This window comes from Procambarus clarkii, chromosome 42, assembly GCF_040958095.1.
Source record: "Procambarus clarkii isolate CNS0578487 chromosome 42, FALCON_Pclarkii_2.0, whole genome shotgun sequence".
Lineage (NCBI taxonomy): Eukaryota > Metazoa > Arthropoda > Malacostraca > Decapoda > Cambaridae > Procambarus > Procambarus clarkii.
Window position 1 is genome coordinate 9,245,027 of NC_091191.1, and position 12,992 is coordinate 9,258,018.

Below are 12,992 nucleotides of genomic sequence, written 5' to 3' on the forward strand. Positions count from 1 at the left end.
GGCTATTCATGCCCGTGCTACCTTTTGGGTGGCTTAATCCTCATCAATCAATCACAAGAAACAAGGGATACATCTCCCGTCACGCAGGGTCCAGTCGCACCTCCACAGATCTCCAGTATCATCTATTGATACTGTTAATGGTTCAAGAGGACTACCACTTACGGGCCTACCTCAAGGTAACAATCAGGTGAGAACATAAAATATAAGGCTGATCTATTAGCCTCCGTTAGCAAAATCCGGATACAGCATAAGCTAGAATATCTTCCAATATTCCTAAGTGTATGAAGTAATTACAGAGTTCAAAGTACCTTATACCATTTGGTCTGAAGTCACTTATAACAGGGCAATCACAGATATAGTGTTGGTGAGTATGTCCCAGCTCTTGTTCACATAGTTTACAATTGGAATATTCACCATTGGGGGCTATTCATTACCTGCAGCCACCTGCGATACATATCGATATCCTAGCCTAATTCTGGCAATTACAATGTCACACTGTCATTGTGACACTAGTGGAAGTTTTATGCTGTCCGTTCATATAATTCTCGATTCTAAACATGTTTACTTAGTTTAGTTCATTAATTATGCACCCCATATATCATCTTGTGGGCGGTAGTGGAAAAGGTTACAGAGGCACATAAACATGTCATAGCTCTTTATACTCTTGCTTTCTGGTTTTTGTGTGTCAGTGACTGCTCTTCTGTATTCCCTAATTTCCTAAAATATTGCGGCTTTGACAGAAGAGATTGGAATGCCCATATCCCACTCAACTTCAGGCTTATCACATTCAGTTTTAGCTGCCTTGTTTGTGTCATCATGCTGGACAACACCTATATGAGAAGGTATCCATACAAATGAGACTTTGAAACTCCTACTGTTTGCAATAATAATGTTGTTTATAATGGAAGTTACAACTACAACCTTTTGAAGATCAATGCTAATTTTATCTAGATAATGTAATAAACGAAAGTTTTCTATGTCAACAGAAAGGCAGAAATATAAGCTACACTTTAAATACTTGTCATAAATATAACTGAAGTGAAAGCGAAGATAAAATAAAATAAAATAAAATAAAATAAAATAAAATGTTTATTTAGGTAAGGTACATACATACAATAAATTTTTACAAAGATTGGTTGACTTATAGGTAGAGCTAGTACATACAATGCCTAAAGCCACTATTACGCAAAGCGTTTCGGGCATGATAAACTTAAATGACAAGCTTAATACTAATTGAGCATAATGAGTAGAATGAAAACAAGAAATGAAAACATAGCTGAAAAAGCAGCACAAATACAATTATGTCGACAAACAGCGCTCTTTTAAAAAAACAGACATTGGTTGACAATAGAAGGGGTAAGGTAGGTTACAGGGAATTTATTAGGTATAGCTTCGTTTTTATCTTAAACTGGTTGAGAGAGGTACAGCATTATATATGCATTTGATACTGTACAGTTTCTTGATGGCTTGCTCTAAGAGTGTGAAGCCCTTCACACCAGCCTATAAATTGTGTAATTTATTTCAATATATGCTAATTAACCTTAAAATCTATATGTCAGAAGGAAGGAAGATGTAGACGTTAATGTGACAACATTTCAAGAAATATCTCTCTCTTTAAAGTTAAATAATACAATCCTATCGCCGGTGTCCGGACACATGAAAGCTACTTAGGTATCAATGGCCAGCCAGGTGGAGATCACAGGCTGTACAATACTGATAAATTATGTAATTCACAGAGATACGTTGATAAATATTAATGTTTTATATTTTATTAAAAATACAGATATATACTTTGTTTCATACGTTAAATGTAACAATATTTCAGTATATATTATATAGGCATAGTATATATAATTCAGTATATACAATATATAATAAGAGTGTCAGACCACGGAGGAAGAATTGAAACAGGAATTTCCTTTAGTACTTTCTTATATTAATACATCTTCAGAGCGAACCATTCCTTCTGAAGATGTATTAATATACGAAAGTACTTAGAGCATTCTATTGTGGTTTTAATATTGAACAATTATACATATACGAAACAGACAAATCTGGTGTCCGAAATAGTAAAAATATTAGTGTGCGATGTGAAATATGTAAAGGGGATATGGGGTGTGCCTCGTATCCCCTACAACAACAAGAAGTTCGAGAGCGATGAGGCCGCCACCTACTAGCTTCAGGATGTCGTCGAATCTAAATCAACAATATACTACCGCCGCTACTTTCTCGGAAACGTAAGTACCTGCCGCTTTACTTCTCTCACCCTGCCTAGCCTGGCCTGGCCTGACCTGGCCTAGCCAGACCTGACCAGACCTGACCTGGCCTAGCCTTACCTAGCCTAGTCTGACCTGGCCTAGTCTGACCTGACCTGGCCTAGCCTTACCCAACATTAATCACCACACGTGACAGCCCAAACGAATCGCAAATAAGTACACGTAACAAGTCATATGCCCGGACACTCTTTCACCTTGGGGACTGAGTGGTAACTATTGTATAGAAGAGCCGGCTCCCCGAGAGTGGTAAGAGGGCGTGATAAGAGGCTAACGTGTGGTCTTGAAGGAAGTCGATAAAGTAGACAATTTTCAAAAGGAAGGGCAGCATAACGAGCAGACAGGAATGGACAGACAGTCGGTTATCCCATAATGTGTAATACGCCCCGCACAGCATGGGTGGAGTGGGGGGGGGGGTTGTAGCAGGGCACAGTATGGTGATGGTGCGGGTGAAGTACACACCCACTGAATTCCTGCCATCAATAATTGTTTTCATAACCATTAGAACAATGGCATCCCTCCAGCCACCATCCTTCCACTGACCCCCTCCTCTGGTCCTCCACCTCAGACAATAACCCCCCACACCCCCTCTCCCTTCCAGACATCAGCATGTCAAAATCAGTACCATAATGTGTTTAAACTATTTAAACTAAGTCATTGTGTATCTCAAGGTATCTTAATTCATTTGAAAGTGTACATGTGCATTCGTTCATATACTCGCCTAATTGTGCTTGCTGGGGTTGAGCTCTGGCTCTTTAGTTCCACCTCTCAACCGTCAATCAACAGGTGTACAGGTTTCTGAGCCTATTGGGCTCTATCATATCTACACTTGAACCTGTGTATGGAGTCAGCCTCCACCACATCACTTACTAATGCATTCCATTAGATATAATCATATATGATTACACATAATCATAATCATTCTATACACATAATCATATATGTGTACGTCAACGTATACATACATGCGTATATATACCTCATATTAAAATACTGATAAACGAATGACCACGAACAAATTAATTTATAATTGTAGCATTATATATAATTTTAATAGACTAATTACGTGTTTATACATTTGAATGGTCCAGACAGGTGGCCAGCCTTGGACATATACACTTCTGGTAGGCACAATGACCTCATGTTAGACCCTTGATAGATTATGTGAGAGAGAGAGAGAGCTGGGGCAGGGAGGTGCGTGCCCCAGGGAGATAATCCATGCCCATGCCCCGCCTCGAGGTCAGTTCTCGAGTCACACCAAGAATAACAATCGAGCAAGTTGTCCTGACCAGGATGTGGCATATTTGGGAGGGTTGAGGAATAGGAAGCCTGTCTGATAGGGCTCTTGGCAAGCAGCTCTCCCTCAGTCTACCTATCTATATGGAAGAAATGTATCTAGGCCCTCCTCCCCCCTGCCTATTCTCTCTCCCCCACCTTTCTTCCTTCATTTCCTCCCTCCTTCCCTCCCCCTCACTGGTGAGAGAGTAGGAGTGTGAGAGTAGTTAGAGAACTCGTAGTTCTCACGCTCGTGAAATTGTCTGCGACCCTGGAGGAGTAGAGCGGAGGGGGGGTGAAAGTAGGTGACGATGGAGGAGTAGAGGGGAGCATTATATGCAGTGAACGTAGGTGTCTATGGAAGAGTACATCATAGAGGAGGGTGAAAGGAAGGTGACGATGGAGGAGGAGAAGGGAGGGGGTGTGAAGGTAGGTGATGATGGAGGAGTAGAGGGGAGGAGGGGGGCAAAGGTAGGTGTCTATGGAAGAGTACATCATAGAGGGGGGTGAAGGTAGGTGGCGATGGAGTAGAGCAAAAGGGGTGGGGGTTGAAAGTAATCCTGAGTTTAATTTTTTAGTTATATATAGTGACACCTCGGCTTACGAATGAATATTTATGAACTTTTCGGGTTACGAGCCTAATTTCTTCGAAAAATTTGAATCGGGTTACAAACTTTGCCTCGGGAAAGGAGTTTGTTGATATACGTATGGGCTGACCTAGCGCGTGGTGGCATGGTGATCGCGCCTCAGTTTACCAGTGTCTCCTGCCTAGTAAGTATCGCGCCTGAATTCTTTGTAAAGCATTACATTTGTTTTGGGATTTTTGGCTATTTGAACATAAAATTTGTTATGATATATCTTGCCATGAGTAAGTATCTTTGTAAGTGAATTCTTTGTAAAGCATTACATTTGTTTTGGGATTTTTGGCTATTTGAACATAAAATTTGTTATGATATATCTTGCCATGAGTCCCAAGAAAGCCAGTGGTAAGGTTCAAGCCAAGAAAACACATGTGAGAATGACCATAGAGGAAAAACAAGAGAGCATTCATAAACATCAAAATGGTGCACAGGTTGTTGAACTAGCTAGGCAGTACAACAAATCTATGTCAACAATATGCACTGTACTTGCTAAGAAAAAGGACATTATGAACATTAAAGTGGCAAAAGGCATATCAACAATCCCGAAACAAAGAACACAAACACTTGAGGATGTTAAAAAGTTTTTATTAATTTGGATACACAACAAGGAGTTAGCAGGTGATAGCATTTCAGAGGCCATCATTTGTGAGAAACCAAGGCATTTGCATGAAGACCTTTTAAAGAAAACCCCTGGAACGAGGGGGGGGGGGGGGAAGATGAATCAAGTTTGAAAATGTGAAAAGTTTGTGTGACAATAGAGCCTCGTGGAAAACTTTTGCTGTGGTCATTACCTGGTGGAATGCACCCAGGATGGAGTATCAGGGCTATACATCTTTTAAATCATAAATGTAATAAACATTTCCCATCAACCTTACAAACCATATTAACCTATTTTCATGTATTTCCCCCATGTGCATTTTAACAAAGTTACTAAATTGCCTTTATCATTCTGTAAAATTTCAATTACAGTATACTGTATATAATTTTGTTAGTATAAATGGACTGAATATTCTGAAATCACTATTAATTTTACAATTTCAGATTCAAAGGTGGTCTGGACATCCAATTTGGTCAGACAGGTGAAGAGAGCATTTAGGATAGTTCGAAGAGATGAAGATGGTCACAATTGTGTTTGAAGAGGCAAACGCCCCCCTTTGCTCCTGACATTATGTACAGCCTATTGACCCCTGCACACCTAACACAAGGTAGGTTGAAAACTCCTCCTTCATGTCATTGGTTCATTAGCCAGAAACTTAGGGCCCATGCAGGAATATCCCTAAAAAAAAAAAATGTGGCCCCAACAATGCATCCTCCAAGTCTGGAGGATGAGCAGGAGCATTGTCGAGAAGCAGGCCCTTTAGTGTCAAACTTTTCTCTTGCAGATATTTTTTGATGGCAGGGCAAACCACTCTACATCACAGTTTTTCTGCACGTTATATATTTTTTAAAACTCTTGGATTTTCGGAATGATACACGAGCAAGGGTTTAATTTTCAAATCGCCACACAGCACAAGAGTTAGCCTATCCTGACACAAGTTAGCCCAAGTTAGCTTGTGTCCGGGCAGTGATGTCTCCTCTTGGGTAACGTATGTCCTCTTCGGCAATTTTTTCCAGAATAGCCATGTCTCCTCACAATTAAACACTTGTTGTGGAATATATCCATCAATACAGTATCTACAAAATCTTTAAAATCACGAACAAATCTTTCAGCCCCTACTTTGTCTGAGCTGGCACCCTCACCATGCCTCACAACACTATGAATACCACGTCTTTTTTCAAAATTTCTCAAACCATCCCCTACTCACCTTAAACTCTTTCGTATCTGCAAAACTCGTTCTAGGAGGTTTTCTTTATAAGATCTTGCATGAAGATTTCATTGTTGACCAAACCACACACTGGAAATTGAATAGACGACGACATTTCGATCCGTCCTGGACCATTATAAAGTCGATTGTGATGAGATGAGGGAAGCAAGAGCATTAAGTAGGCAAGAGAGAGAGGTGAGGAGATGGCAAGTATGTACGTATGTACATCAATAAAACATGTACATACTTATACATAACGTGTGTAAATAGTGTAATAAACACAATAACAGTATTTTGGGAGGAGGAATGTTGGCGAGTAATATGTTGGAGGAGGGAGGGAGGACTGGCAGGGTGTGGCAGCTCACTCATGTTTTTTGGGCTCACCATACCAACATAGTGGATCGTTATGGTGAATACATACGTAGATGGGTATATACAATGTGTGTATATAGTGTAATAACAGCAAAAACACTGTTTGATTGTAGAATATGTCGCATATATGAGGCCCATAATTTTGAGCATAGCGATGTTCTATACTTTGAATTATATAAATTCCACAAATTACACACTTTTAAATAATATTACAGCAAAAAAAAAGAAGAAATGAATGAGAAACTTCAAAATAATTGCGCAACATTTTATTCGCAGCAACTGCCGTCGCACGGGGTGGCGGGGCCGACAGACCCCCATCGCTCCAACGCTCAGCGCCCATAATTTGCTCAACTTCCCAGCTCCATCGCAGCTAAAGTAAGTCACATGCAATATTTTTTGTTTAGTTTCCCCGTGATCAGACTCTGCATTTTAACAATATAAGAAGAGAAAAAAAAATTTTGGAAAGAATTTATTTCTTGTGCACCAGGGTGTTATTTGGAGACAGAGCAGTTCAGTGGTTAACTACTAAATTTTTTTTTCTCCCACACACGCACCCCCCTAGGAAGCAGCCTGTAACAGCTAACTCCCAGATACCTATTTACTGTTAGGTAACAGGGGTCATCCCCTTTTGTACAAAGAATCTGCTAAAGCTTTTAGGGCTAATCTTTGACACTCATTTGTCTTTGTCGCCCCATATTTTTTACGTCCGAGTTGAATGCTCTAAGGCCCTTAACTAACTTTAGGTCATGTCCCATACTTCTTGGGGAGCTAATCGACACTGCTCCTCTCTTTACATTCCTCTCTCGTTCTGTCTAAACTCGATTATGGCCCTGTTTACTCGTCTGCTTCTCCTTCTACCCTTCACCATCTGGACACACTGCATCATACTGGGTTACGGCTCAGCTCTGGTACCTTTCCTTCGACACCTACCCTAAGCCTGTATGTTGAAACTGGCGTCCTGTTTCTACAGGATCGCCATGATCGCTACTGTCTTCTCCACCTTGCACGGTCCTTACAGCACCCTCACTCTTGCTTATGTCATGCCTTGACCTTTACCCATCCTGTGGTTCCTGTTCCCCTTCACCACCTATCTCTTTCTGTACGGTTGTCTCTCTTACAAAATGCTCTTTCAGTTTGTGTTACCAATATTTCCCCTCGTGTCATTCCGTCTTTGCCCCTATGGAGGGGTCCCCGTTCCTAAATTCCGTAAGCCTTGACCCACATGACTAAAACTTTTACCCCTCCTACAGTTCTAAATCACCTTTTCCTGGAACACTTTTCTTCACACTTCCACTCTATTTCCGTCTTCACCAATGGGTCTTAAGTCTGCAGACGGTGTAGGCTACTCTGTTGTTTTTCCTGACTGCACCTTTGTGTCTCCTGCCTCCGGAGACTAGCATCTTCATGGCAGAACTTTATGCTATTCTCTATGCTCTTCATCAACTCTTTTCTCGCTGTCAATCCTCCTCTGTGTTTGTAGTTGACACTTGCAGTGCCCTCATGGCTCTAGAATCCTTTAATCCAGTCCATCCTTTGGTAGTTGAAATTCAACATTGGCTGTTTCTTATCTCCAGTAGATTTAAAACAGTGGAATTTCGCTGGATTCCCACCCATATTGGTGTGTTCTTAAATGAGCGTGCGGACACTGCCGCTAAGGAAGCTATCCGCACCTGTCCCATCTCCCGTAAAGGTATTCCTTATTATGACTTTTACCCAGTTATTCATTTCCCCATTCTTGCCCGTTGTCAGGGTTGTTGGTCTTCTGTTACTGGTAACAAATTGCGTGCTCTTAAGAGTAGTGTGTTCCCGTGGCCTTCCTCCTACCACCGTAACCGGTGGTGGGAAACGGCTCTGGCGAGGTTGTATATTGGTCATACACGTTTAACTCACGGGCACTTAATGGAGCGCTGCCCTGCTTCTTATTGTCCAAACCGTTGTCTCTACATGTCCTGACTTCCAGGACTTACGTGTCTTGCTTCCCGACCATCCCTCACTGTCAATTGTCCCTCGATAAAATTCTTGGTAAATTCAATACCTTTGATATTGTTCACCGTATGCGTTTTTGTTCTTGTATTGGTGACGTTAGTGATATTTAGCGCACTATGATTATCCCACACATTTGATGGTTTGATAATTACTGTACTGTACAGTACTTTGGTTTGGAATGTATCAAATAAAGTTGTTTCATGTATTCAAATGTGTGAGAAAATCCACTGGGGCTGTGAGATGAAGCAAACCTGTAACAAAGGCATTGCCAGTTGCATACTCTACCACCACTGATGGTAAAAGTCTTACAACTGGATATCTTGTGTGACGGGTTATGGTATCACAGCTATACTGAACCAAGATGGTATGGCTCTCCCTCACATAAATGAAAGAAATGCTGCTATTGACCTTGCAGTGTGTAAGTTGCAGGTGGAAACAAATGAAAATTATCAAATAAATAATTAAACAATTTACTGAAATAGTAATGAACAAAAATAACACATGACAATACTTGACTATCATGTAATGCAAAGGTGAACAAGTTAGTATGACCTTAAATTCAAAAAATAAACTATAAGCAATGAATAAAAGTATGAAGATATACTGGTGTTCTGAAGATAGCTACCATACCACCATGGCATCAGTCACATGATGTTGGCTGGAAGTGGACGACGGGTTAGAGACACCAAGGTGATCCTAGAGCACTAAGGAAGAGATTGCCTCTCCAGGGAGGCAGCGCTCTTTATATAGTCCGGCGGTGATGACTCATCCAGTGTCAACACGAGGTGGACATCTGGTCAACTAGCAAACTGCTCGTTGTGGCTGGCGGTGCCTTTGTGTTGAGCTGTACCACTGTCAGTTGAAGGCGGCTAACTGCTTGTTTGTGGGGACAAACTGCCAGTTAGCAGTGGCGCCCAGCTTGCCTCTGAGTCGTACCAGGCCGTGCCAGGCCCTGGGGGGTATGGAGAGGTGGCAGGACTGATGACTCTTCTGGGCTGGTGTACATGTATACTTCCAGTGCAGAGGCATTGAAGGTGAAGGGAAAAGGCAGTTCCACTGCTATGCAGGGGATTCACGTGACACTTGTGAAACCACAGAAAGTCTGGAGGCCCTACTGAAGCCAGTCCAAGTATTAAATAAAACCCCTGAAGTACGCCGGTGAAGGGTTAAGGGTAAGGGTGAAGCAAGACCGTATGCCCCAACTTCAGGCACACACAGAAAATCACGTTTTGGTCCCGCCTCTCAACTGTGTATTTGAAGTTGGGGCGTATGGTGTTGAACTGCTTCAGCCTTCACCTGAGTGCTTGTAGGTCTTACGTAAGACGTTGACTCAAGGAGGGGCCTCAAAACTTGCTGTGATTTATGGGGAAATCCAGTTGTAAGACTTTTACAAAGTCAGTAATATACTGTGGTAGAGTATGCAGCTGCCAGTGCCTTGGGCAAGGGTTTACGTCGCCTCACAGCTCCAGTGGATTTTCTGCTTGGTGTATATCAGGTTGTGATTTTGTGTGTGTACCGTATTGTTATGATCGCCGTCTGATAAGTCCTTTCTGGCCTCAAGAGTCATTTTTACCCACCTAGAAAGATTGCAGATGGCCAAAGCAGTTATTTAAGTTAAGAAGGGACAAGTCTTAAACAGAAGTTTGCATAATATTTGACTGTAAAGGGGTAAATTGAGGTAGATTGAAAAACAAAATGGTGAACCGGGCAGGCGGTACTCACAATTAGGCGAGTACACTCGGGAACTTTTAAAGTGCAACCAAACATGCTTTAGGCTCTCACAACAAGAGGTGAGTGGTGGTGGCTCAGGTGCTCAGCCAATCAGAGCACCTAAGGAGGGAGGGCAGGAGTGAGAGGGGGGTGGTATGTGGAAGTTTGGTGACAGTTGTGTGTAGTTTGTTCATCTTCATTGTAAGTTTCATGGCTTGGTGTGCATTTCCCTAGTAAATTTAATTAGGGAAAAATTCAGGAGTTTGATTTTTTAAATCAACTTTTTAAATGTTGAGTTGTTAAAGCCTCAAAGTGCATGGAGTTGGTTTGGGAGTATGGCATCCTCATGCTGTTGCGTGCTCGCGTGAGGTAGCAAAGGTGATGTAAAGTTGTGGGGTGTACATGCTTGGGACGTCCTCTCTCGGGATGGCTGGTGTTAGACCTGTGTGTTTGTCGGTTGTTGAAAAGCCGTCATCCTTTGCTGTTGTGGTATTGATTTTACATTGTTCATCTTGTAATTAATACTGTAGTGCGATATCTAGGGCTACCATTTGTAGGTTTAAAATGTCTAATACAAACAGTTGTCCAATGAGTTTTAATAGGAAATATCATCCACCAAGCACCATTGTACAATTATATTAATTGATAGTATATGGATTGTGCAGAACTGCTTAGAATGATCTTTAACACTTGGCTAGGTCATGTCAAATACCTGCACGGTGAATGCTCAAAGACCCTTTCTTTATTCAGTGTTGTCACATACCTCATGGGGGTATGGATAGGCAAACACTCATTCGGTTAAACTTGCCTTGTAGTACTTTCAGAGCTCAGTAATTTGGAATCTGGTTAGCACTTTCCAAATAAATTGACCTTTAAAGTGAATTCTTATTTAGGTTTAAAACATTATACCGAATGAGAAACTCGGATTATATAGCCGAACACCAGAAATGTTGTTATTCAATTTGGTTGTCTAAAGCACATTCAAGGACTACACATTACATGGCATTCCAGGATTCCTCTATACCTTGCCTTATGCTGTAAACATTGCCACAACCCTGTGTTTTATTGATTTAAATGGCCACAGGGAGGCATACAACACTGCAGATTATGATGTCATTAGTTATCCACTGTGCTGACAAGTGGGCTGACTGATGTTCGTTGACACCTGTATCGTGCTTCAATTTAATCGCCAGGAGATCACCCTCTCACTAGACTCGTCTGTAGGAAGTACAGTATAGTATGTCAAATTACCTTGGATCATAAATAGCATAAGACTTGGGGGTAGGAGAGGGTTGCAGTGTTTGTCATGGCTCTCAGTTGTTCCTGGTATTAGGCAATTAAGTTCTGGAATCATTTTTGTTGGCCAATGTTAAACTTTTTCGAAAGTACTGTAGATGTTTTTCTGAAAGGTAAGGGTGGGGGGGGGAACCTCTATGCTTGGATACAGTTATCTAAGTGAATACTTAGATTTATACAGTAGAATAACTACCTTCTTTTCCTTAGTCAAAAAGGTTGCTTGTTTATTTCTAGGGACTTGTATTTTCTTTTATTTTTAACTACAGCAACTTTCAGTGAATGATAGATTCTTACTGAAAGGACCTTTACTTCATTGTTGTTGCTTTATGGTCATCTCATTGTGTACAGGGATTCCGCGAAGCTTTTGGGGTTAGTCTTTGACATTCGTTTGTCTTGGTCAGCCCATATCTCTTGCCTCCGAGTTGAATGCTCTAAGGCCCTTAACCTCCTTAAGGTTTTGTCCCATACTTCTTGGGGAGCGGATAGGCGCACGCTCCTCTATTTGCACTCCTCTCTCGTCTTGTCTAAACTCAATTATGGTTGCCCTGCATACTCTTCTGCTTCTCCTTCTACTCTTCACCATCTTGATGCTTTGCACCATACTGGGTTGTGTCTCGGCTCTGGTGGCTTTCGTTCGACTCCCGCCCTTAGTTTGTATGTTGACACTGGCTTTCTCTCTCTTCAGGACTGCCGTGATCGCTACTGTCTTCGCTATCTTGCGCGGTCCTTCCAACATCCTTCCTCTCGCCTCTGTTGTGCATTGACTTTTCCTCCTCCTGTGGTTCCTGTTCCTCTTCATTGTCTCCCACTTTCTGTCCAGTTATCTCGCTTACAGGATTCTCTTTCTGTTCATATTTCTAATGTTTCTCCTAGTATTGTTCCTTCATTACCTCCGTGGAGAGTCCCCCTTCCCAAGTTTTGTACGTCCTTGACTTGTATTACTAAAGCCTTTACCCCTCCTACAATTCTGAAAAGCCTCTTCCTTGAGCACTTTTCTTCGCACTCCCACTCTATTTCCATCTTCCCTGATGGGTCTAAGTCTGCGGATGGTGTGGGCTACTCTGTTGTTTTTCCTGACCGTACTTACATGTGTCGCCTCCCTTTGGAGGCTAGCGTCTTTACGGCAGAACTTTATGCTATTCTCTATGCTCTTCGTCTCTTGCTTTCTCATTCTCATTCCTCCTTTGTGGTTGTAGTTGATTCTCGTAGTGCCCTCATGGCTCTAGGGTCCTTTAATCCTGTCCATCCGGTGGTCATTGAGATTCAACATTGGCTGTTTCTTATTTCTAGTAAATTTAAATCAGTAGAGTTTTGGTGGGTTCCCAGCCATATTGGTGTTTCAATGAGCGTGCGGATGCTGCCGCTAAGGAAGCTATCCGTTCTTGTCCCATCTCCCGTAAAGGTATTCCTTATTCCGACTTTTATCCTGTTATTCATTCTTCCCCATTGGCAGGGTTGTTGGTCCTCTGTGGTTGGTAACAAGCTGCGTACTCTCAAACTTAGTGTGTCCCCGTGGCCTTCCTCCTACCACCGTAACCGGCGGTGGGACACTGCTTTGGCACGGCTGTGGGTTGGTCATACCCGCTTAACCCACGGTCACTTAATGGAGCGCCGCCCTGCTCCTTATTGTCCGA

The 12,992-nt window shown here is 42.0% G+C and overlaps 1 long non-coding RNA gene across 2 annotated transcripts in view; it reads left to right on the forward strand.

Annotated features, from left to right (window-relative positions):
- LOC138373600 (uncharacterized) overlaps positions 1-12,992 on the forward strand; it is a 449,843-nt gene that overhangs the window by 433,518 nt on the left and 3,333 nt on the right. Inside the window, exons 1-3 of one of the 2 annotated variants that reach the window (XR_011231250.1) lie at positions 1,934-2,237; positions 5,231-5,394; positions 6,643-6,741. This is a non-coding gene — a long non-coding RNA (uncharacterized lncRNA). Of the gene's footprint in view, positions 1-1,933; positions 2,238-5,230; positions 5,395-6,642; positions 6,742-12,992 lie in introns of those variants that run through there. The other variant, XR_011231251.1, reaches the window with a different exon arrangement.